This window comes from Taudactylus pleione, unplaced genomic scaffold (assembly GCF_031769625.1).
Source record: "Taudactylus pleione unplaced genomic scaffold, aTauple2 ptg000396l, whole genome shotgun sequence".
Taxonomy (NCBI): domain Eukaryota; kingdom Metazoa; phylum Chordata; class Amphibia; order Anura; family Myobatrachidae; genus Taudactylus; species Taudactylus pleione.
The window spans coordinates 5,272,863-5,300,371 of record NW_028284797.1 but is presented as its reverse complement, the minus strand read 5'-3'; the positions used below and the strand labels follow the sequence as shown (position 1 = coordinate 5,300,371).

General features: G+C 42.3%; 1 long non-coding RNA gene across 1 annotated transcript; it reads left to right on the top strand.

The window, feature by feature from the left end:
- On the top strand, window positions 1-27,509 carry LOC148506782 (uncharacterized). The gene is made up of 3 exons (XR_015869738.1): window positions 1-75; window positions 26,711-26,793; window positions 27,221-27,509. It is a non-coding gene; the product is annotated as an uncharacterized LOC148506782 (long non-coding RNA).

Here is a 27,509-nt window from a genome sequence, read left to right as displayed (position 1 = left end):
TCTTATATTTCATTTGGTCCGTGGTCCAGTTCAGTCTGTCTTGTTCATTGGGATCTGCCTGCCTGCAATGCCAAGGTATTACCCATATAAGCTCTGTGTCTCCAACCTATGGAAGTGTATGGACCTTTTTGCATATCTGAACCATTTATCTCTGTCACAATCTTGAAACCTGTGTTTGCTTACTGGTCTGCCGTCAATTATGCATGGTAACTCTGTATGTCCAGCACTGTTCCTGTGTACCCTGCTTATTCACTTTATCAAATTCATCTGCATTACCCTGCCATCATTTTCAACCCTCAATAAATATTTTTGTTTAATATTCCATGTCCATGTGATTTTGCATTATTTCAGAGGGGTTTCCTTAACAAGAACAGTGTGTTTGTCATAGATTGGGAGCTGTAATTGAGGCCCTTATTCAGAGTCGGTTGTAAGCGGCCGCTCGGTCGTACGCCAAACGATCGAGAATTAGAAAAAAAACTATCGCACGGCCGGGCGATCGCAACCACAGTGACGCCCATACATGAACAAAGCACCTCCTCTAGCTAACGAGTGATAGCAGTTAGCGATCGTTGTCAGTCGCTGTATGTTAATTTTCTTCTGATGGTTGCGGCCGCTTGTGTTGTATGCATATTACACGAAAAATTTACAAAAAAACGCATAGAATAAGCCATCCCCAGGAAATGTATTTATTCTTATTATTCACTAATGCAAACGCAACTGAATCGATTACAAGCCAATTAGCAGTGTTATTAGCAACAACAAACAATTATTAGCTGTTTGCATTGTGTGGTACAAAATAGAAACTCCAGACATAACATCAGTAACATTCGATAGTATCGATTGTACTCTGGGGCTTGAGAGAGCACATACCCAACCTCAAGCTGTACGATCAGCCAGGCCTCTAACATGCTCGTAGAGTGACTTTTTACTACTTCCGGCCTTCTATGTCGGTCGTAGCAGGAAACTTATGTACACCCCAGAAATGCCCTGAAAACAGTGAGGAATGCCTGCGTTTTTAGACCACCACCCCCGTCATGACCCACAAACGGCCTTTCATGTCAATCAACTCTCAGAAGCCACTTCCTGCTCATAAGCCGTACGATCGACAGCATTTTGGATTGCAAGGTCTCGTGCGCACAACTAACTATGCATGCGTGGTTTGGAAACATCAGATGTGTACGTCCGAGCGGCCGCTTACGATCGACTCTGAATGAGGTCCTGAGTGTGTAATAAAGGATTAAATCATTTGATGTACAAATCCCGAGTATTTATAATTGTGATCTGTTATCATTATTAAAGTACAGTGCAGTGGGCCAATCAGGGAGTGGGTGTGGGCCTTTGCAGATCGTGTAGGGGACAGAGGTAAACTGAGTGCCCCTGTACATGGAGAGGAAATAAAAAATACTTAGTTTGGCTCCTTGCCATTGATGGCGGTGAACCACTGGCTTACCAAAGGCCATTCACATCATGCCACACAGTAATGCTGCTATGGCTGATCCTGATTGGCTATACTTTACATTAATTGGACAGTAATGCTGCACTTACTATGCACAAGGCGCTGGCTCAGTTGTTGTATCCACCAGACATCTCTCCTTACAAGATTGCTTCAATAATGTTGGAGGCCTACTCAGACCTGGATATTGCATTGCACCATCATAAAAGCCTGACGCTTGTCTATATTATTGAGTGGCCAAATTTTTAGCTCCCATCCTAAATAAGGCCACTACCTCACAGCCATTTTGTAAACTGTATAAACAGAGTAGGACATAGGGAACAGGACATACAGTAGAACGCACAACAAGACACCAGATAAGTTACTAGATCATATGCATACGCAGGCCATGTTTTTCTTGTCTGTGACAGTGTGTATGTTTAAATTTCAGTGTATTAGTGCTGCTTGGTAGTCAATGTGTAATATCTTTCTGCATGCCATGGATATTGTCAAGTCTCACTGTGACTTACTGCGCCTCACCACGCTATTCTCACGCTGTAACTTAAAAGCCTATATAGCGTGACTTGAGCAACAATGTAAGAGAACACATCTGTATAATACACTCGGCAAGTATACACCTACCTGGGTTTATATTATTATTCTTTCCACATACTATATTGTTCATTGTGATATGGATAGCACTCCTATAGATCCATACTCCTATAGACTTCTATGTGGACTATGGGCCTGATTCAGACCCGCTCGAGAGCGCTGAGTGCTCGCAAGCGGGTCGATGGTGCCCTAATGCGCATGCGCACGACTGACGGAGCTCAGTCGTGTGCATGCGCGAGACCCGCATAGCGACAACCAAGCTGTCGCTATGGGTCTCACACGAAAGGGGGCGTGCTGTCGATGGTGAGTGACAGCACATCCCCTTTGGTGGGTGTGCCGGGGGCGTTGCTGCCCAGATGGAGGAACACCTTCCATCTGGGTCCGGCCCCACTGACATCACTAGTGAGCCAAAAGCACTCCAGGGCTTGCGGCAGCGAGACACTACCGCAGGGTCTCGTTGCAAGCCCGATGGTCGAGATGGTCTTGACCATCACGACCATCTTTTTGGCCACTCTCATAAGCTGTGGGTGGTCACCCACAGCTATGCGAGCGGCCAGGAGGCCGCTCCATTTTTAGGTAGCAGGGCCCTGATTCAGAGTGAGCGCTCTGGTCAGAGCGTCCGGCTTTGAATCAGGCCCTATATTTGCTATTTAAAATAGAGAGACCACAGCAGATATCTCTGAAATGTGTTGTGATACTTTCTCATTACATCTAGAGCAAACTTAATGTGGAATCAGCAGTTTTCTAATAATTTTTAATTTGCTTCATACTGTGAATCGGCCACTTTATTTGGTTGGCCAGCACACAACAGAGGTCTCACACATTTTTCATCTATAAGAATTCAGGACTTATAAACTCATAAAATGTATTTAACTAGATATCTGCTATTTATAGGAGGACATTATCAAAAATGTACATAGAGGGCCAGGAGAATGTCTGAATGTACCCTAATCACCTCAAATCTTCCCTAGTTTAATCAAGTGCTATACTATCCTTTTGCTTTTCTACTTTAGCAGGGAGCAAGAGGAAGGGTGAATCATCTTCTGGGAATACTGGGATAGTAGTGCAAGTTTATGACATCATACTGTATATCTGTGCTAAAATCCTTATCCATCGCTAACATGGTGCACCACCTGCCAGCTGCACAGGCAGGAATCTTCCAGCTTCAATTCTTATATATTAATGGCATTTGCTCCATGCCGGGGCACTTCAGAGAAAACAGCACAGAATCCTTTCTACCATGTGATGTTTTCAGTGGTTTAGGTATCTATTAAATTGTGGTGCACCCTAACCCATTGTCCCCTAGGTGACTGCCTAGGACATTGTACCATATACTGTACATTAATGTAGTTTACTCTTAAGGGTAAATTTACTATGAATCATATCTGGCTTAGTTTTAAACACACTGGGCATCACTGGGACATGAGTGAGTTTTTCCCAATCAAACACAAATTTATTAAGAATAATGTTTGACTAATTTCTTACTATTGTATAGTTAATCATGTCTACAAGTGCATGAGTCTAGTTATATCTGGACTGAAATATATAGGGGCATATTCAATTTGGCTCAAAGTTTAGCTAGGAAAAACCCTTGCACTCCTCGTGCCCAATTTTGGATTACCGTGGGTATGCATGCTCTTGATACCAACGTTATTTAATTTATAAAATTATTTGCGGGGTTTTCAGAGCCAAAAACCCTGTGCCGTGTAAACATAAAATAAAGAAAATTAGTTACTTGCCTGGGGGCTTCTGTTTGTCTCTGCAGCGCCTGGTGGCCTCCTCTCCATCTTCTCACTGGGGAGGGGGCTGCTGGGAGTCCCGGGGGCTTCTTGGAGGCTCCAGGGGCTGCAATAAGGCACAAGGGCTGCTGGGAGATGTAGCTCTCGCAGCGCCCAATATGGGGGGATATACTTACATTTGGGACACACACCGGGACACACTCATGCGCACACACACTCACTCATAAAAACTCACACACACTGACATACTCACTGCTGCAGCAGGAGACCGGGTCCTGATGCTGGATGCAGAAGATAACACTTCGTAAGGTATTACTGACTAATTAGGCTAATTGGAAACTCCAATTGCTTAATTAGTCATTAGGAGGGGTGCCGTCGGGGTCCCAGAGCAATTCCCGACCATTTTTCCTAAAATTGAGGATTTTAGGAAAAATTGGTTGTGGAGTAGTGCAAAAAACAACCTCCCGACACTCAAAAAATAAAAAAACCTTGCTCCTAATTGAATAGCAAAAATTTCGCACCTACAGGCAGCACCAACCGGGTTCAGGATTTTTTATATTCTCGCCCCCAATTGAATATGCCCATAAACCTTCTTGTGTGCTGCATGTTTAGCAGAAGAACTGCACATCTCAGTGTAATCTGTGCAATGGTTTTATGTTCTATAGGGTAAATAAAAGAATAAAAATTTAGAGCATAACCAGCCCAAGACCTCTGAGCCCATGCTTTTATAGGAAAATCAGGGGAAAAACTGACATGGAGTTCCCCCTAGTTTTCTACAACTATCACTGGGCTGAACAAGTTGGGGTGGTAATGGCACAGCAGGGGGACATACAGCATGGGGTCCCCCTAACACACCATTCTCTAGGCCTGAACAGGTCAATCCACATCTTGGTTTTATCCCATCAGTGCAGGGGTATATCTTCAAGTTATTTTTTTTCACCCTGACTAAGTGTCCCTGCGGAGCGTATGCCGGCTTTCCTAGCTGCGTACAGGGCACACTGCTATAATCATATAATGTGACTGCTAAGGAATGTGCTTAATGTGACACCAGAAATTATTCTGCTGGAGAGGGTTTATATTAGATCAAACTAAATAGCATATAGCTAAATACTAGTGGGAATCGAACTCAGAGAGTGATATCTGCGCTTTCTAATAGCCTGCACGGGCAGGCCTCAGTCACACATATCCGTGTGAAATTGTTACACTAGTTGCAAACCTTTAAATGTGGAGTTATTATTGCTGGAAGGGATACTTTATATATTTGCTGGATGTGATCAGGCTATAACTATATATGATACAGATTTTGTATAACATTTTTAAGTACAGGTACACTTCATTCAAAAGTCAAATATGAGATTTATCAATTCTCCCTCCAGAAAGTGATCCCTCTCCCTTTAGAGACATATTATATGTAAATAAAACTTTACGGAGTCATTTGTGTTGGAATATCTCTTGATGTTCCTGTCTCAATACATATACTGATCAATCAAACGTGTTTATTGTGTCCAATTTTCTCAGTATTATAAAATGAAGAGAGATTTCTCATTTATTCCTCGGGTTGGAAATAATATTGCCTGCTAATAAATTCAACAATCCTTTATAGCTGGGGAAGACAAGTAGATGTCTCAAAGTACGTCTCGCAGAGAACATTTACAATGTTCATAAAGGTTTAGAGACACACTCTTTCTCTGCACATTTTAAAATTAAAAACAATAAAAAAAGAGTGTTATAGTAAATAGTTTTGGGGCATAGAACATGCCAAGCCATCTTGGAGAAATAGAGATCTTGAGACTAGACTCTCAAAAATGGAAATTAAATGAATTTTAAAATTGGGCACTCTTGCCCCGAAAGGTTTCAACTCTCATTTTAAAATGAAATGTTTTTTAAAATAGATATATTGTTTTTAAAAGTATTTATTTTTATATCTTTGGAGTATGTATGGTATATAAATTATTATTCTCCTTTTAAAATATCACCTTCTGTTTTCTTTTTTTTTTTGTATATGAATGGACATCCTAATGTTCTTTCAAGAATAATGGATCTCATTTAATGTGATTTGGTTATTTAATATATGTGGAAAGCATATTATCAAGAATGTTGGATTGAAATAATATAATAATAAGGCATATCCGAGTTCCATGTTTATTATGGAACACATGAAATTTAAATCAATGGAATGCAGACTTGTTCTATTCGGATATGCATAGTAATGAAACATAAAGTGGAACGCATGACATTTCCTGTCATGTGCAGGAGTGATGAATGGAACGCATGACGTTATATCCGGCAATACGCATTGATCAGCTTGGATGCCAAGTGGAACACATGACACTATATACGGTAATGCGCAGTGACTAGCCCGGATGCTAAATGGAACGCATACCGCGGAAGCAGAAGTGTTCCTTCGTTTAAGGACAATTTGTTACACATGTACGTTTTTAATTTCCTTAATTACAGTGGGTATTTATTGAGGAGTAGGGAGGATCAGCCACAAGCGCTTCTGAGGAAGAACCAACCTGGTTCAAAATGCATTAAGTGGTGTGGCTGCATATATCACTGAACGCTGTGGGGGAAACACTTTACCTGTTTTGGCCTAAGGATTGAGGAGTATCTGGAACTCTGTTTACAACCTTGCTTTAAAACCTGTTGTGATGAGTATATGTTTGTCCATATAGACATGCTGATGTGTTACATGACTGTTTTAATGATTTACTTGACCTACACCAATTGTTCCATCAAAGAGTTCAGAGAAAAAAGCATTCATATATTCACTATAACTCCGGACTCTTAAGGGTGATTATCCTATTTATGGTTACATGTACAGGTTTTGCGCAATTGTATTATTTTATTCTTTCTAATTTCTACAGTCATCAAACTATCCTTTACTTGTGAAGAGGTGGTTGCTACCCCTAGTCAGACACTCCCGATTCTGTTTAGGGTCTTTTGTTTCCTACTAGAAGAGGACAAGCACTGTTGATATGTCCAGGAGTGGCACAATATAGACATCTTATTCTGGAAATGTCGAGTATGCTCAGGCGGAGTTAAGCGGGCTCTATTAACCTGTATCGGTACTTCTTTTGAGGAAGAAGGGAAAGAGGTAGATTGAGTTGGCATTGGACAATCTCAAAAATGTTCCTCATGTCCTCTGGTAGACAGTCGTTCTCTATGGCTGATGTAAATTTTAATTCATAGTGATGTTAATTCTGCAAGAAACTCAGGAAGATCTCAAGAGGCCAACTCGTCTTTCAATTTCTCAGATAATCCATGAAGGAATGTTGCCTGGAGCGCTTCATCATTCCATTTTAACTTGGATGCGATGGTTTGAAATTGGACAGCGTTGTGACCCACAGTGCGTGTTCCTTGGCAGACTCAAAGGAGATAGGAAGAAGCTGAAGCGAATTGACCTGGCTCATCCAAGATCCTTTTGAAGGCACTGATGAAGTCATTATAATAGAAAACAAGCAGATCAGCTTATTTCCAGAGTGGAGACACCCAGTTCAATGCAGTTCCAGAGAACAGAGAAATGACATGCCACTTTAGATCTCTAAGTGGGAACATTTTGGAGTAGGCACTCAAAATGGATCTCGCACTGGTTAATAAACCCATGACAATGCTTAGTACTCCCATCAAAGTGTTCAGGTGTAGCCAACTGCAGGTGAGGTGGTGGGTTAGCAGGAGGGGACCCAGATGGAGCTGGAAGCACAGTAGCCAGAGTAGACTGAATGGCGAGTAGTTTGGTAGAAAGCTCTTGGAGGTACTGAGCCATTTACTCATGGCCGCCATCAGGGGGGGACTGCCTGGCCTGGAGTCCCGGGCCCAGACACTCTGGGGGTCTGCCCGCTCCGCCTGTCCACTACTTCCCATCTGCCAAACTTACATTCACTGACAGGCTTGGCTAGGGGTCTGCAGCTGCTTGCACCCACTGCTATGTCCTCTAACTATCTCCACAATCACCGGCTGCTGCTGCCGTGTATGCTCTGTACTGCTAGCCTATAACACAGTTGAGCAGCCAGGAGAATCTTCTCTGCCTGCCTCACACACAGGCAGCAGCGGTGGGTGGTTGGAGAGGTAAGGAGGGGATATAGTAGTGGGCATGGGCCCCCGAGGCTGAGCCTGTCAGTGATTGTAAATATGGCAGAGGGGAAGTAGTTGGGCTGGCAGACCCCTCATTGTGAGGAGCAAGGAGAGAGGTGGGGTTGCTGTGAGGCTCTGTATAATTGGGGCTGGGGGGCCCTGCCTATTTGGTTCATCCCGGGCCACAACATTTCTGATGGCGCACCTACTGTTGTGTGGCCTCCTGATTCTCTATATGGGTGTCGAGGTCTTGCAGTGTCTCTGCACCCTTGAAAACCTGAGGCTTCCATTTGGCCTGAACAAACTGTCACACTAGCATTCTCAAGATCCTCAGATGGTGGGCTTAGAGCCTGGGCACTGGGGAAAGAAGATAGGAGGAGGTAGGGGGCTTGAACATATGTCTTCCTCATCCACTAGCACCGAATGTTGACCAGACCTAACCAAAGGTGACCACTCCAATTGGGATTTTGGATTTGGGCTTAGCTGCACCCGACAAGCAGGTCACAGCTATTTAGTCAAGTATTCAGTACAAGTGGGAAAGAAACAAAAACACAGGAAGACACAAGAGAAGTACTGGGAGAGCATAGTAGCTCAGATACTCAGGGATTGTCACAGGTAATGAACAAGTGTACTGGGAATCCAGACACAGGTATTAGTAATAGATGCACTGGGATTATAGACACAGAAATCAGTAATAGATGTACTTGACTCCAGATGCAGATATCATTAATTGATGCACTGGGAACCCAGACGCAGATAGAGCTTTAATCCAAATCACTGGTCTCAGGTACAGAGTGTTGTATATAGTAGCCACAAACAGGGAGACACTGGAACAAAAGAAATAAAAACTCGAGAGGTGATATGAAACACTTGGAACTTGGGACATGGGTAACACTGGAAGACATACTGGAGGATACTGCGAATAAACTCAGCACGGACCAACATGGAGCCTGGAATGAGACCACAGTTGTTCAGGCAACTTCCTGTTACATGGAGCTTGGCTAAATACCCAACGGTAGCAGTCCATTGGTGGACCACATCAGCTGGCAGCTTATGATGCTACCACAGGAAAAAGGTAGTCAGGTGAAATGAACTGTCATGGCTGCATCCATGACAGCAACTGCATTAACCAAGCGACAGCACAACCCAAGATAGTCCTTGCAGACCCTAGGACTAATCCTCAGTGCATCACTGACTGCTGCATCTGACATCTGAATGCCAAGGAGATCAGGGGAAGCCGGCATTGTGGTGAGTAATGGCCATCCCAGGCCACAACCTGACAAAACACTTATCTTAATAGAAATACTTAGACAAGCTGAAACTTTATCCAACTACAACGTTTTTTGAAAGGTACATAAGTGCAGGTTATGAATTTTAAAGGTTACAGCTACTCCTGTTGTGAAAATTCAAAACGATTGTTTCATTGTGTAGTGGTATAGAGTGTACACATGCAAGTGCAGGTATAAAGGGTCTGAGAGCCCATAATGCCATTTCTACTGACAACTGGATCCAAGTGAAGTACATCTCTCTAGAAGCATCCGCCCAAACATCAGACATCCGATTCAATCCAAGCGGCGGTTTGGGCCTTCTCGTCTGACTTATTGCCTTGATTCCACTTCAAGGCAATACGTCATCCTTGCGGCCTCAGATCTTGTGGGTTTTGGATTCTATATAAGGTGCCACAGCTGGGTCTTAGCACCATTTCCATGCCAGGCACGCTGCTACATGCTGTACTCTGCTGTAAAGGCTGTTCTGCTATTTGTCATTTTGTGTAGCATGGGTACACTGTTTTATGCTGCACTGTACTTTGCAGTATAGGCTGTGCTGTGTCCAAACTAACAAGTGGCTCTGCTGCTTTTAGTCAATATGTAGAGGAGGGCATGTTGCTGTATGCTGCTCTGTAATCTGCTGTATAGAATATGCTGTGTCCAGACTAATAAATGGCTGTGCTGCTCTTACTCAATGTGTAAAGGGGGGCATGTGGCTGTATGCTGCACTGTAATCTGCAGTATAGGTTATGCTGTGTCCAGGCTCACAAGTGGCTGTGCTGCTCTGTATATTAGTCAATGTGTATAGTGAGCATACTGCTGTATGCTGTACTGTCCTCTGCTGTAAAGGCTTTGCTATGTCCAGACTCACAATTGGTTGTTCTGCTCTTAGTCAATGTGTATAGGGGGGCATGCTGCTGTATGCTGCGCTGTAATCTGCTGTATAGAATATGCTGTGGCCAGACTATCAAATGGCTGTGCTGCTCTTTCTCAATGTGTACAGGGGGGCATGCGGCTGTATGCTGCACTGCAATCTGCAGTATAGGTTATGCTGTGTCCAGTCTCACAAGTGGCTGTGCTGCTCTGTATATTAGGCAATGTGTATAGTGAGCATACTGCTGTATGCTGTACTGTCCTCTGCTGTAAAGGCTTTGCTATGTCCAGACTATCGATACCAAGTAAAAATCTCTGTACAATCCTGCCTATACCCTCTACACCTTTATACGATCCTGCCTATACCTTCAAAATTGTCGCAAATTTAGCGTACTGAGTCGCATAGTATATAAATGCCTTCAGACTTTCAATGTGTTTCCAATGCACAAAAGGTTATTATTTAACATAACAACAAAATGTTACATGCTGTGATCTAAAGACAATTAGCACAAATATATCATATAGACCCAAAGTACAGTTGTTACATACGCACGCGCTCTGGGACCAGATACCGGCATCAGCAAGAAACCTCCGTCAACAGCATCAGCAAGAAGACTCCCGATTGGGGTCAGAGAGCGCACATATATACTCTTACAGGGACAGGCAATATAATAAGCAAGTTTGGCATGATTCCATTGGTTCTCTGTCACAATGCTTCTGTTACAGGACAGTTAACAGGTCAATTCAAATGGACACAGGTCAGCCTCCGACAGCCTTTTGTCTCCTTTTTCCTGCTGTATGCAAATCTAAGCTGCTAATATTACATAGTAGATTTTAGTATTTTAACTCTCTGTAGTCCATAAGTTTCAGATGCATGTTGCGATCTTCTCACCGATGACACCGGGAAGCTGTTGAGACAGAGTAGATCAGTACAACACCAAACACGGTCTGCTTATCGTGTACTAAACCTTAGATATCAAATAATCTTTATTTCCCAACATTAGTAATAAATGAATAAACCTTGAATATTACACTTTGGAGCTATGAAACCTTTTATGTAAAATGTGCAGTGTGTAAGTATTACGGGTTTGGGAAAGAACGCGAGTTAGAGTTCACCATGGTACGTGTTTTGCAGGGTTGATCCCTTTGTATGTTTTAGTGACTGTCTGTATTTATATAGTGAGAACTTTTAACTTGGGGCAGTTGCGAACGCATGAAACTAATAAACAGCGTTCGCACGCGGGGTATTATGCAGTTGCTAATGTGCGTATGGTGTTAACAGCGCAACTGTGCATATTCAATGTGTATATGGGGTATGATGAGATATGCAGTCGCACGATGCTAATAATTGCATCGCCGTATGTACTTAAGTGGGAGTTTCGCTAAAATGGCGCAGGGTGGCCATTCGCAAAATGGCGTCGTACAGATCTCATTTTTAAGATGGAGTCTCATTGCCATTCACAAGATGGCGTTGTGCAGATCTAATTTTTAACTGATCCTGTCTCAGCCAATTGTCCGGATTCAACAAGACTCATAAGCAGTGGCATAACTAGGGTATTTGGAGCCCAGGGCAAATTTAAAAATGGAGCCCCCCCTATGTGTGTTCACCCAAAAAATGAGTGCAGTCACAAGGGGCGTGGTCACTTAAAAATGGGGCATGTCAACATGACACACTCCCCTTTCTCGTCACTCTTAACATTCCTTTCCATATGCACCTTAACCCCAGTAGTGCCCCTTATACAGTACCCCCAGTATGCAATGTCCCCAGTTGTGGTCCCTCTTATGCAGGCCCCAAGTAGTGTCTCTTATACAGTACCCCCAGTAGTGGTCCCCCTTATGCAGCCCTCCCATTTGTTCCCCTTATACAGTACCCTCAGTATGCAATGCCCCCAGTAATGGTCCCCCTTATGCAGCCTGCCATTAGTTCCCCTTATGCAGTGCCCCATGTACTGGTACCCCTATGCAGTGCACCATGTAGGGCCCCTTATAGAGTGCACCCAGTAGTGGTACCCCTATGCAGTGCCCTTTATATAGTGCCCCCAGTAGTAGTCTCCCCTATGCAGTGCCCCCAGTAGTGGTACTCCCTGTTGATTTGTTTGGGGCAGCTAGCACTCACCTTTGTATTTTAGGTCTGTTTAAAGAAGAGTGGCATAAGACATACAGTATACTGTACATCCTTATAATGTACGGTCTTAGGTTAAAATGAAGATCACTGTAAAGAAACTTAAGGCCTGATTCAGAGGTGTACGCTGTTTGCATGCGCTCGCTATGAATCAGGGTGTACCTTTTTTTTTCTCCCTGCCTCCAGGCTGCTCGCACAGCTGTGGGTGACCACCCACAGCTTGTGCAAGCGGTCTGGTGATGGTCATGATTATCGCGACCATCGGGCTTGTGGCAAGACCCTGCTGGAGGGGCTCGGCTACCGCAAGCACGAGTGGACTTCCTGCTCTAATAGAACAGGAAGTCCACTACTGACATCACGAGTGATGTCAGTAGGGCCACCCACAAATGGCAGGCATTCCTAAGGGAACGCCTGTATTTGTGCAGCCACCCTCCCTCCCTGCCTACAAAATGGGGCAAGCTGTCAATCAGCATCGACAGCCACCCCATCTTGTAGTGAGACCCGGAGAGACAGAGCGGGTCTGACTCATGCACTTAGTTACTAGTTTAAAGGTGGGATTTTATTGTAATAATGAGCTCATACTATAAATGGACAGACTAACAAATACTTACAGGGAAACATGGAGGAAAGGGAAGGGATGATGGTGAGGCAGGGTATATGAAAGGGAAGGTAAGACTAAAAATCTTTTTTTCAAAAAGGGGAGGGGTTATCCAAAAAAGGTATAACAAATGTATATAAAAAATATATGAAAATCAAAAACGTCAAAAAAAACCCATATATCAGTTTCAAAAGAATAATACCAGGTAAGTAAACAAATGACATTTCAATGGTTGAGGAGTGAGTTCAGGAATGGATATAGGATAGTGTTCTTATTTCCAATACATGCTTCTGTGTGCAAAATTCCTTTAGGGGGTCCAGATTTAAGTTGCAGAAAGTATCAACTGTCAGTTCTGCAGTAACTGGCAGTCTCGCTTGGCACTGAAGGGGTGGTAAGGTAAATGTGAGCAGAATCGGTATGATTTACCACTGGACCCATGCCCGGCAGTTGGAATCCTGACAGTGGCATCCCGGCAGAGGAGGAAATCCCGATTGTCAAAGGTAAGTATATACTAACCTATTTCTACCCCCTAACCCTAACCCTCCCTTACAGGTGCCTAACCCTAAACTTCCCCCAGTGCCTGACCCTAAACCCCCCTCTAAGCGCCTAAACCTAATCACCCCCCTTCCCCGCTGCCTAAACCTAAGTCCCCCTCGGGGGTGTCTAACGCTAACCCCCCTTCCTATAGCCTAAACCTAACCTCCCAGGGGGTTCCTAACCCTAAATCTCTCCAAGGAACCCTAAACCTAACCCTTCCCCCCCATGGCTATCCGCGCTCAGCACCTGGCACCCGGCATCCCTTCGATTGGGATGCCGGACATCGGGCTCCCGGCGTATGTCTAATGACAGGTGTCAGTATATCAACGCCCGTCTTTAGATCCTTGCCGGGATATGATAGTCAGGAAGCCGGCTGTTGGGATTAGGTCCGCCAGCTTCCCGACGGCATACCATGTGAGTAGATAGCACTCACATGCACTGCTGCATGGCAATGCTCATGTATCATCTCCTTTGTGGTTCAAGGGTGGAATTCCTGGTGATGTGGGGAGTGTTCAGTTGGATAGCACACGAGACGGTTGTCCCGCTTGCAATTGCCATGCTACCGAGATCCCCGCCTACCACAGTCTTCCCATATACTATGAACCACTTCTTATCTTCACTCGCGGCTCTGCCTGTCACGGGTGCTTGCCTTTACTTCATCCACTTCACGTCGCCTGGTGACTCAGGTGTTCCCTGGTGTGTAGTATACAGGTAATGGGTCCAACGTGTGTCAGCCAGCTGCGGTGGCCTTCTTCTGAGGTGGTACCCCCTATGCAGTGCCCTTTATATAGTGACCCCCAGTAGTAGTCCCCCCATGCAGTGCCCCCCAGTAGTGTCCCTTATGCAGGCTCCCAGGAGTGATCCCCGTATCCATTGCCCCTAATACAGTGCCCCCTGTAGTGGTCCTTCCTATTTAGTGCCCCTAGTAGTGGTCACCCCAGTGCAGTTCCCCTTGTGCCCCTAGTAGTAAGCCCCTTATATAGTGCCCCCAGTAGTACTCCCCCACAGGAGTAGTCCCCAGTAGAGGACCCCCCTCCCAAAGCAGTTCCCCCAGTAGAAGCCCCCCCAGTAGTAGTCCTTAGTAGAGGTGCCACCAGTAGAGGGCCCCCTGTAGTGCCCCAATTAGTGCCCCCCCCAATGCAGTACCTGAATCCTCACTTCAGCTGTGGCCACTGCTCCTGCTGCCACCGCATGTTAGTCTGGCTGGCGCACTCTGCATTATGGGAGAGACATCATGATGTCTCTCCCATTACCCACTGCAGGAGCTGGAAGGTGGAGCTCATGAGTGAGCTCCAGGCCGGCTCTTGCAGTGGGCGCAGAAGCCAATGAGAGTCTGTCTGATTCTCATTGGCTGCTGATTAAAACACACTTTGCCACAGCACTGGTGGTGATGTGTGTGTAAAAATGCACCAGCCTAGGCCCACCTCTCACCCTCCGCCTGGCGCTATTTAGTAAGCGCTCAGGGGGAGGGAAGGGGCTCAGCTGTGCAGCACAGGATGGCGCTGGGTGTAGGGAAGCCTATCGCCAATCCTGTGTAAATGTGTAGTGCTGACCGCACTCATTGCGGTCAGCACTACACTGGCTAACGAGAAAGTGCCGGTACCGTGGCACCCAGGGCATGTGCCCTGGCGGCCCTGCCCTAGTTACGCAACTACTCACAAGTTGCTCTTCTGCTCTTAGTCAATATGTACAAGAGGGGCACATTGCTGTAGGCTGCGCTGTATTCTGCTATAAATTGGCTGTGCTGTGTCAATCTAAAGAGATGTTCACTTGCATATATAAGCCCTGTGACTCCACACAGTTTTAATTGAACGGGGACCTCAAAAAAAATCAAAATATAAAAATATATAGTTCAATTCTAATGTTTGTACTGTTTGGTGTGCTTTACCCTAGTGTGGTTTGTTCACATGTGTATATATACAGTAAGCCCTGTGACTCCACATAGTTTGAATTGAGCTGCGAATTATAAAAATAAAAAAATATCGTTACATTTATTGTTTGTACTGTTTGGTACACTTTACTCTAGCTCGCTTAGTTCACATGCACATATAAGCCCTGTTACTCCATGTAGTATGAATTGAGCTGCGACATAAAAAAAAATTCAAATAAAAAATTACTGTAGATAGTGAAATTCTATTGTTTGGTTTGCTTTACCCTAGTGTGCTTTGTTCATCTGCATATATCAGCCACACAGTGATCTGCGAACTGAAAAATTAACAATCATGATGATGATGATAATCATTCTACTAAAGCTAAAGGGTCTAAGTCAGGGCATCTAAAATTAAAAAAAAAAACAATATACAGTGCTAAAGAAAAAAACACATCTAATAAAGGGAAAATGTGGTGCAGAAAAACATAAACTTGCCAACATGCCATTCACCACACATAGTGGCAAATAAAGTCTGAGGCCTTGGCCTTTATTTATGAGTGGTGGTTCTGCAAGTGTCAGTGAGGCATCTCCCTCTGCCTCTTATGATAATGCAAGACATTGTAGAAGAGGTGTAAAAAAAATTGAAGGCCACTAAGGCAGTAGAACAAACTGTGTGTTCAAAAACAGAATGTCACAAATCCTTGAGAAGAGTCTATGAGCCAAATGTAATATGGTGAGAGTTTACAAAATGTGAGAGTTTAGCAGTAAAACTCTCACACTAATACATTGATCGAGTTGTATTTTCAAAGCAGGAAACACCTGGATGAGTTTAAATCTTGAGAGTTTTTTTTAATCTGAAAAACATGCAAGTTTGCATGTTCTGTGACTATACTACATTGGGTGAGTTTAAAAATGTGAGAATTTTCTCTCACATTTTCTAAACTCTCACCATATTAAATGTGGCCCTAAGTGTGTTCCAGTGCTATGTATGAGCCTGACCTTTCTGATACTGTTGTACTCACAAAGAAGGTGCCTTCCACCATTCCTGCTCCTTCTGCCAATGTGGGGATGAGCAGCACAAATATAGCTGATGACATAGAAATTGAGGATGCCACAGAGGAAGATCAAAAGGATGAGAGGGATGTTTGCATAGCTGATGCCAGTGTTAATGAGAATTTTGAGGATGAGGATGTTGTTTGTATAAGTCAGGCACTAGTGGAAGCAGCTCTTGGACATGAAAAGAGGAAGGCCATTGTAATGCCTGGGTATAGGACCAACAAATGCACCTCTTATGTGTGGATTTATGTTTACCCAAATCCTGATGACAATTGTCAAGCCATCTGTAGCATTTGTAAAAACACTGTAAGTAGAGGTGGGGATGTTAACCATCTAGTAACCTCCACCCTCTTAGACATTTACATAAGAAACTGGTGCTAAAAAATAACAACAAGCAGTTCAGCATCAGCTAGCTCCCTTCACTCAAGTTCAACTAGATCCCAGCACCTGCTATTTCTTCTGCCAACACTTTCAGCCTCAATATACACAGTAATGTTTAGAGGTAGTCCTGCATCCAGTTTGTTAAAGCTAGGTGACTCCTCCCATATACAGAATTCCTTAGCAGAATCCTGCAGTGGTAGGCCTGCTGTTGCTGGGGATGGATCTATATCCCAGAAGGGGACTAAGGAAACTACTATTTTAAATATATCAACTGACTGTGAAACAGTCATTTGCAAGGGGAAGCAAGTATGACAGCTCTCACCCAGTCGCACAGTGGATCACTGATGCTAACATGGCTATGCTAGTATTAGATCTGCATCCAATATTCACCATTAATGCAGTGGGTTTCACATAGTTAATTTAGGTCCTGTGTCTCAGGTACTAAATTCAATCTCGATTCCAGTTTACCCAAAAAGCCATTCCTCGGCTGTACCAGAACATTAAAAAAATAATAATTATTGGCTTACAAAATGCCAATATACCAACTGTCCATCACAGATAAGTGGACAAACATTAGTGGTCAAACTAAAGGTTACATGACTGTGACAGCTCACTGGGTGAGTCATGCTTCTTTATCAGCAACAGCAGTATCTAACTAAAAACACCAGCTCATTTAGAGGCAGGCTACTCTATATATCACCGGCTTTACTAAGAGGCATACCACTGACAACCTCTTTAGAAAAACTAAGGTATGTAATTCCAATATGGCTTTCCCCACATGGACTCTCCTCAGGATTTGTGAATTCTGACAATGCCACCAATATTGTGAGAGCATCATAGCTGGGTGAATTCCAACATGTCCCATCACCTTAGTGGTACAGGTTGTTTTTTTTTTAAATGAGAGGGGCATGCAGGAGATGCTGCCAGTGGCCTGAAACCATTTTGGGACATTTTTGCCATTCAGTCACAGCATGCCGGAGATTGCAGCAGCTGCAAGAACAGTTGAATTTGCCCTGCCACCAACTGAGGCAGGAGGTGGTAACCAGATGGAATTTCACCCTTTATATGCTTCAGTGGATGGATGAATAGCAAAAAGCCATCAACAGCTATACAACAAGCCATGACATTGGGAGAGAAAGAGATGTTCCTTAGTTCAGCGCAGTGGAGATGCTTTCTGTCTTATTCAAGGTTCTCAAACCCTTAGCAGTAGATACCTCTGTAGTGAGTTCAGACACTGCTAGCTTGAGTCAGGTGATTCTCCTAAATAGGTTTTTGGAAAATCAGCTTGAGAAATTGAAGGAGGAAATGAAACAAATCAATTCTACAAGGTGGACTTGTAGATCAAAGTCTTTTGTTCACTTTGCCAGGATCCAAGGGTTGCCAATATCTTGAAAATAGATCACTACATTTTGGCGACCATGTTGGATCCTAGGTTTAAGTCATATGTCCTGTCTCTCTTTCCAACTGACCCAGATCTTAAGAGATGCAAAGAACTCCTGGTGAGCAAGTTGGCAGCTCTAGTGGTACAAGACATGATGACATCTCTTCCTACAGTTTTTCCAGCAGCTGCTAGGAAAAAACTCAGCTTACCCAAAAGACCCAGTGGTGATGCAGAGGAGTCAACACAACATTGTAACATCTGGTTGGGTCTAAAGGAATTGCTAAAAATTAGTGACACCTCCATCTGACAGGGTCACAATCTAAAGAATGGTGGAGGATTATTTTCATGACATCATACACATACTGTACCAAACTGCCTGTAGTAATCCTGGATGGGTGGTAACCCTACATTCTCTGCTTGTCTTAAGGTCCCTCTGCCCTCATCTTCCTATAAGGGAACATGATTTTTCTACAAATTCTGGGGTGGTAGAGGTCACTTATTATTCTGCACATTTTAAAAATGAATTTAGGAAATTCCACTTTTGCAGAAATGTACGTCTCTAGGTGCACTTTATCCAGTAATAATATGAAGCTAAACTGACCAGTGTTTGTAACGAAAAAGTTAAATATGGAAATAAAATCTAATGCAGGATCTGTCAAGCTTCATGATATCCTGTGAGAACCGGATGGAGCTCCTGTTTTCACTATAACAGGATTAATCACAAGTTTTTGTTACATTGTATGTGTGCCATGCCAGCTGCTTGTGATCTGTATGCCATGTTATCTCAAATAGCCAATGGCTGAATTATTATTACCTCTACAATATAAAAAGCTGATAAACAGTAATGTACATTTAGCACTCTTGTAGAAATAGCTTAAACTAACAACAAGGACAGAAGGAAAGTAAGTATGGCTCATATTCTTACTAATCTTTGTAATTCAATGGAATATTATTTTCTGTAAAACACTTATTAGATTATGTATATTTATTAGAATGTGTTAAATAGAATGAACTGCCAGTAGATTTAAAGATACTACTTATTAATTTTAGTCAAATGCTTCTAAAACTGATATATTGATATATTTGCTTCTAAAATAAATATAAAATATAAGGCTTTGTTGAAATTTTTAAAACATACTGAACCCCATTAATGGGAAATAAGTACTGTTTAGTTTGATTGCAATGCAGCAATACTGCAATTTATAGAGGTAATTTACACGTCTCTTCACAGACTCCCAGAAGAGTGGGTTACCCTTCCACATGGCAAACAATTAATGGACAGTTATGTAATGCATAATGGAGATAGAAAAACCAATGATTTAAAGGGGTTCCATTCAATATGTCAACACTTAGAATATCAACAATCAAAATGTCAAATTTTAGAATGTCAACATGTTTAGAATTTCAACAGATGGCATGTGTACATCCACTAAGATAGAACTGACAAGAGGGGAATTATTGGTTGTAATCCTTCCTTTTAAATTTACACTCATTAATTGGTATTATTCATTTGTGTGATTATATATATATATATATATATATATATATATATATATATATATATATAATTTACTGGTTCTAAATATAAATACAGACAGACAGTTACAGTTTGATTCAAAAAGAAGACTGTTTTTTCTTCAGGATGTCTTCTCTCGATCAAATTTACAATATACAATTTTCTGCCATATTTAATGGAGACTATTATGGGTAATATAGATATCATCCTCTATTGTATGTGTTCATGATTTTTATATGACTGAGTGTTAAGCGCTGTTATAGAAAGATATTTTGCTGTTTTAAAGCATATTATATACCATGTATTTATATACTATGTATTTATAAACTGCACAGATGGTGCCTTCTTTCTAACCCCCAGCTTCTTTAAATACATGACAGAGTGTAAAGGGAGGAGATTGTGTTCCTATATTTTATTACTATTAATTTCCTTGTAAAGTCATTATAAAACTAGAAAAGCACCTTTACTGTTTCTTAAAAGAGGACCATAAATGTATCTATTAGTACTGAATGTGCAAATGTGCATGTGGGGTGCCTTTATTATATAACATTCCTCTGCATGTTATCAGTTTCCTCTCCAGACCCCCTCACTGACTTACCCTCACACTCTTCTTTGCAGCCCACCCCCTCCACAGTATATATTTTTTTGCCATTTGACATTTAATCTCTGCCCTCACCAAGGGGCAGTTTATGAGAGGAGGAACCCCATTTGCAGTCTCCCTGCAGTCCCCCCACTCTTGGTGGGTCATTCAAGGAGTAGGCTGTCGCCATGGCAGAGTCTAATGCACATGCGCAGACCTCCAAAAAATTATGCTGTTCCTCTCCTTAAATTTACCAAACAAATACACTGGCATCGGCGGAGAGGTAAGTATAGGTTATGAGTGCAGGGTTTACAGTGTGGGCCTCCATGGAAACAGGAAAATGTGTGTACCACACACCATTTACCCATTAAAGATTCACCACTGTCGCCTCCAACCCAATGAGGTTCCTTTTTTTATTGTCCTTGGCTCATTTGCCCACTTCCTATTTTTTTTAAATTTGGGCTTTGTTCTCGGTACCCTCTATCTTTTTATATATTTTTTCATTTGAGCCTGGTTTTCTTTGGCCTCCATCGCTATGTTTTAATTTTCCTTTCCATGGTTCTGGCTGCCTCCCTCCTCTATATATTTTTTAACTATTAACTGGTGATGCCACCATCTGCTTTTGCAGAGGAGATCAATTCTGCATAAGTACAGAAAAGATCTCATCTGACTCCCCGGACATCCGAGAAGTGTGACCGCCCGCATCACTTCTGGAATCACACCCCAGAATGCCATGCGAACAGCACTATGGGGCAAGTGCAGAAATCAGCTGCAGCAGGAGGGATTAGTCCCACCTGATACATGCTCTGATGCACTCTGCATGTGGGGGAGGGGGGTATATGCCCATGAAGATAAGAAGTAACCCCCAGTGGGAATCTAGTATCAGTGGTGGTGGAGGAGGTGTAATATAGAGAAATATGACACTGGAGGGTGGGTAAAATAATAATATATATATATATATATATATATATATATATATATATATTGGTCACATGGTAGGAGGATGAGGGAGGTGGTCCAAAAAAAGGAGCTTTTTACAAGGGGGTAGAGTTGGTTTAGAAAACATAGATTTTTTTTACTAATAAGGGGCTCTGGGGGTATTATTATTAGGAAATATGACCACTTGGGAGTCTATTGCCAATAGGGGGTGGAAAGTTATTTTATAGTAGGGTTTTATAAGGGTGGATGGGGGGGCGCAAAGCACCCTCTAGATCAGGGGTGTTTTTTTGTGCTGAGGAACATTTATATATATATATATATATATATATATATATAACATTATTCACCGGCCGTTACAGGCCACGCCCCCTTCATGCGATATCACATGGGGCGGGGCCATAAACGCCGATATTTACAGCAATGCCCAGATCATCCTGAGGATGCTCCCGGGAGCTGTAAGGGAAGCGGTGTGAACACCAGAAGTGTCCTAAGAACACTACAGGTGGCACTGCTGCATAGATTCTGGCTGTAGGGGGCTATTCTAGGCATCCTGCTAGCCAGATGAGGGTAGCAGAAAAAAGCTGCAAGGGCCAGACCAAATCATTCTGCAGGCCTTAAACATTTCCCCATCCCTGCTCTAGATATATTTAAATATTTAATTAAAAAATTATATCTATTATTAAAAATAATTTTACCTTTATTGTATAAAAACAAAAACAAATTCTGAATGGTTTTATGGGGAAACATTGTCAGTTAAGTGGTTAATTTGAGCTTTTTTAATTATACCATACTTTTCTTTTAGTCCATTTTTTTTAACTTATGACATACAGTGACTCCCTTCCTCCCTCCTACAATACTAACTTAACTCTAGTTCTCTTTTCTTCTATGTTACTTTTTCTTCCTATCTACAGTACACTTTACAAGAGTTACAGTGTTCTTTCACTGGGCTCCTCTCTCCACTGACACCATCACTGCATTGTGTTGTGAAATATATTGGCATCAGGGGGAAAAAAAAATAGCAGGAGCCCCAGTGTATATTTTGCATTGATCTAAATGTGATTACATAAATATAGTGGGATTATCAGGACCTAAAGATGCCCACACACAAGGTGATATGTTACACATTCAGCCCAAAGCCGACGCATCGGGATGACAGATCGTGTAAAATATGTCCTAATCATGAATCTCCACTCACGATTACGATGCTGATGCGCAGGCAAGATCTGAAAATCTCAGTCACGATGCACTGGAATAGTGTTAGAGGCATGATAGATCGTGGGTCAATTTGGATAGTTTTTAACACCAAATCATGCCCACGACTGCCGGGGAGCTGTCGGGGGAGAAATCGGACACGATATCGAATCGTGACCAGATCATCTAGTGTGTAGGCTCCTTAAGGAACACTGGGCCTGATTCAGAACTGCTCGCGAGTGCTGAGCACTCGCAAGCGGGTCGATGTTGGCCCAGTGCGCATGCGCACGACAGACCCGGCTCTGTTGTGTGCATGCATGAGACCCGGATAGCGATATGGGTCTCGTACCAAAGGGGGCGTGCTGTCGATGGTGAGTGACAGCACGCCCCCTTTGGAGGATGCGGCTGCCCAGATGGAGGCGTTCCTATGGGAATGCCTACCGTCTGGGGCAGGCCCCACTGATATCACAAGTGATGTCAGTGGGAGTGCCTTCGGCTCTGATAGAGCCAAAAGCACTCCAGGGCTTGCGGCAACGAGACCCTACCACAAGGGTCTCGTCGCAAACCCGATGGTCATGATGGTCTTGACCATCGCGACCATCTTTTTGTCCGCTCGCTGTAGCTGTGGGTGGTCACCGACAGCTATGCGAGCGGCCAGGAGGCCGCTCTAAAAAAGAGAAGGAGGGCCCTGATTCAGAGCGAGCTCTCTGTCAGAGCATCCGGCTCTGAATCAGGGCCACTGTGGATAGAAACCTGTAAATGTATCTTTAGTGAATGGGCTTTATTGGTACAGCTCATTTTTGTATTCATTGAAGTGAGAAATAGCATCATTAAATGTATGACAGCATTTTTCTGGTATTAGAAGTATGCAAATCTTTCCTTACAATCTACATAAGATGAGCAGATAGCCAATTAAAGGTGAATTCTTATCCATTATGCTATATACTGTTTAGATTGTTAAAGCAACTCTGCTTTGGAGAAATCTATTTTTGCTCTTATTTTTTTGGTATTTTGTTGGGAGTTTTTGTACCTCGATCACCTATTTAACAAGCTATTTATACCAAACCCTGGTGTCCAAAACCTGTACTGGTCTGATATATCATATATAAAATCTTGTCTCTATTTTTCTATATTTATTTGAACTTATCTCTATATATAAGCTTAGTGAGATTGGTGTATTTTCCTGGAGGTTGGTGACCTTAGATGTGTTTTACCAGGAGGTGCATAAGATATTTTTGCCACGTCAACATAATTAGATATTTATCGTATGATTTCAATATCATTTAATTGTTTTCTAATTAACATATTTAGATTTTATTTTTTTACTTTTTTGACTCTTTTTAGAGGATAATTTATTAAAAGTTAAGTTTTAAATTACCACTGTATCATTAATAACAATATTAGTTACAGGAGTGCCCCAAAAAAACCAACATATTTTTGTCTGAGGTGCCCCTTGCAACAGATATTTATGTGTAGAGCACAAATGTTTTGGGAGCATCACCAACATCCATCATATACTGTGAGATAGACCATGAAGTTGGTTTCCTTGAAATGAATCCCCATATATACAAATCTAACACTTCTGCTTTACCGGTGTGGACTCATATTTGAAAGTGGAAAAAAATTAGGAAGTTGAGACTCACTCTACAATAAAGTAAGTAAGCAATACCTGATTTTTGTGGGACAAGTAGATATTACATTGGTTGCCATCAGGATTTTCTGTGGCAGTAATGTAGTATTAGCATGAAATTGCTACATTTTGCATTAACATATGGTCCTGCTGTCTGGCAATGGGAGCCCTTAGACTGCAGACTCTTCACCCTACCCCTAAATCAACCTTTTACAAATTCATGAAATTCATGTACATAACTGAAAAAATTATTTCATAGGTCTGCAGATGAGAGACAGACCCCCAATATCCAATAACTTACCCAGATGCCACAAGTTTGATTCTACAGGCTTACTTACAGTAAGTGCAAGGTCCCCCCAGTATTCATACAGCAGCATGTCCTTGCTGCATTGCAGGTCTGTACACTCAGACCCAAACAGGGACAGTTTGGCCATCTGCCATTTCTGGCAAATGCCAGAAGGGCTGATGGCCTCAAGGCTGGCATGCGGAGACCCCCGCCCTCCACCACATGCCGCCGGATACATGAAATGAGCTCGGGGGGGACGATGCACTCTGCTTGGCCGGGAAGGGATGGGGGATTGCCGCGATGCCAGGCAACCATGACTCACAGCACGCCCCCTTGAAACTTAACCACGCCCCCCTTTGTGAGCACCTGCATCTAAGGCACACACAGGGCAGACAGCCAGGGCTCATCTATAGCCCTGGTCTGTCCCTGGACCCAAATGATCCATGCACTGGCTACCATCTAGTGACAATGAGGTTACAGTAACATCCACTTTGACTTCACTGGGAAGTTGCAGAAATATAAAACATTAATTTTCTGCAGCTTCTATATTTTGTGGGCCAGCTGTATATATTTATTTATTTACACTCTTCCCCAGCTGTTTGTCACAATCATGTTACTGCATCACTAGGTTTAAAATAAATAGCACGAATAGCTCTTCATACTAATCAGTTTATACCACTGACATTTGCCTAATAATACAATGGGGGGAATAGATATGAGGTATGATCCTGTGTTGGAAATAAAACAAAAAAGAGTAAGTGACTAAGCATCTTGACAAAACCATATTGCACTGCAGGTGGGTTCAGGGCCAGATTAACAATGGGGCGGATAGAGCTACAGCTCCAGGCCTCCACATAAAAATAGGCCCATCATCATGACAGCATGATGTTGACTGGCCATCTGCTGTCCACATGGTCAGCCATAAATCATAAGTAGTAAAATTATATTTCTAGTTACCTCACAAAATGAAGCTTTTTTTAACTTTTACATATTTAGGGAGACATAGGTGATGAAAGTGTAGGGTATGTTCACTCCCACATGGCAGTGGCCACACCCACGCAGCAATGGTCAAACCTCCTCTGATTTTCATAATAGGCCCTTGATCATTTTCAGCTCCAGGCCCATGTGGCCCTTAATCCGGCCCTGGGTGGGTTAGATGTAAAATTTGTATAGAAATGTAAATATGAGGGGGGGGGGAGCATGTACAAACTCAAATCTAAATTGCAGTGTAAAAATAAAGCTGTCCAGCATTAGTGAACTATGTGTGAAAGCAGCCTGTATTTACCATGCATGCAAAAATAATAAATGTATTTGGACCCCATGCAGTGCAACATTGTTTGTCCAGGTATAAAGTTAAATGCATTTTTTTCATTTACTCCCAAAACAGAATCAGGGACATAGAGAGCCTCGTGGGGCCGGGGTACTGGCAAGGAGTGTGGCCAAATGTATGGAGGCGTGGTCATGCCTCCTTAAAAATAAATTATTAATAGACTATATATGTAGGGTTTTTGTCAGAAGCTGATGTGGGGAGGGGTCAATCGGTGAGATCTGTTCCACCTCCCCCCTCCCACCCATCCAGAAAAGAGACTGCTGCTGTTGATTAGCGACAGCAGCCTCCCTGTACCCACCACAGCAGCATGTGCTGGGCTGGGGAGATAATGCCACTGACAGATAAGGGGGAGAGGGGTGGGTGGCGGCGGACCAAGGCCCCCATTGGGCCCCTCCATTAAGCTTGGGCCCGGGTAATTAGTACCCACTACACCCTTCTTAGTGCCACTATATAGAATCATGCCCATTAAGAATAGTGTAGTCACAACAGCTGCAAATTGAAAATCTATGATAAAATCTTAGCTGTGTATGTAACAATAATGCCTTGATTCAGGATTGATAGCAAAAATAAAAGGAGCAATATGTGCCATAGCAAAACCATGATGCACTGCTGGTGGGACAGATATAAAATGTGCAGAGAGATTTATATCTGAGATGGGTGTACTATCTTTTTATTCAAATTTCATTGTAAAAATAAAGCTGGTCAGTATTTGTTCACAACATTTAGAACCAGACAACAGTTTTCCTGCATTGCAAAATAAATACATTAACGAATAAATAAATAAATGCATTTGCACCCCTTGCATTGCAAAACGGTACGTTCTAGGAGAAAATGTCTCCTTTTTTTTTTATTTGCTTCTAATACTGAATCAGATGCTATGGGCCAAATATAATAGGGTGAGAGTTTAGAAAATGTGAGAGTTTAGCAGTAAACGCTCATACTTTTTAATCTCGCCCACTGTAATAGAGTCCAAGAACATGCAAACTCACATGTTATTAGACTAAAAAAACTCTCATGATTTAAAATCTCATCCAGATGTTTTCCTACAGTATTTTGAAGATAAAAACTCAACCAATATGAGTTTACTGCTAAACTTTCACATTTTCTAAACTCACCCTATTACATTTGGCCATATGTGTCTAGACAGTATATCTAGTATACATATTTTACACATTTGTGCTCAAACTAAAAAAAAGGCCACAAAAGTTGGATTTATTCTATAAGAACATGATAAAATAACTTAATTAAGTCCCATGTACTAAGTGATTACAACGTATGTTCTTAAACATATTTAGAAGCCCAAGATGAATCCCAAATTGGTAATACTGGTGACAGCTGTGGCCCTCGTCTGCCTTGTACAACTTGGGAAAGCAGAAAAGTAAGTTGTAATAATTATTCAACAACATTTTATATTTGTCTATTAAAATTAATTTTATATCAGCTTAAACTGAGTACATGTAGTGTTGAAATTTTTCTTACAAGACTATTATTAGTCACATACAGTACATTGGTATTCTGTGATAAATCGTTCTTTTGGTGAAATTCACTAAAGGGTTTAGCTAGTGGTTATGGACAGCGACTAATATACTAATTTGGTACCAAAGTACAGTACATCTTTTTCATCTGTTGTCAATTCACTTTCATCAAAAATGTTATGTAATTAAACATGCAAGTGACACTTCACCAAAAATTACACTCACTCTGACATTTTGCGCTTTATCAGATAGAAATCACTGATCATGGATTACATTTTGATATTTTGTTAATGTATTTGCTGACAATAATTTTTTTTCTCTTTGTTGTAGGGAGGATGAAAGCCAGAATGACAATGATGAAATAAGAGATGAGAGAGGATTGTTTGGCAGCTTGGCTAAGGCATTGGTTAAGACTGCTAAGACTGTGGCTAAGACTGTGGCTAAGTCTGCAGCTAAGTCTGCAGTTAATGCTGTCGGTGGAGACAATAAGGAAGAATAAATAAAATCTGCAATTTGTAGAAGAGTAATACATATATTACTATATAATTGCTGTATTACATAATTGAAAGTGTTTTTCTTTCATGATGAATTGACACATAAAATATAATATCATTACTAA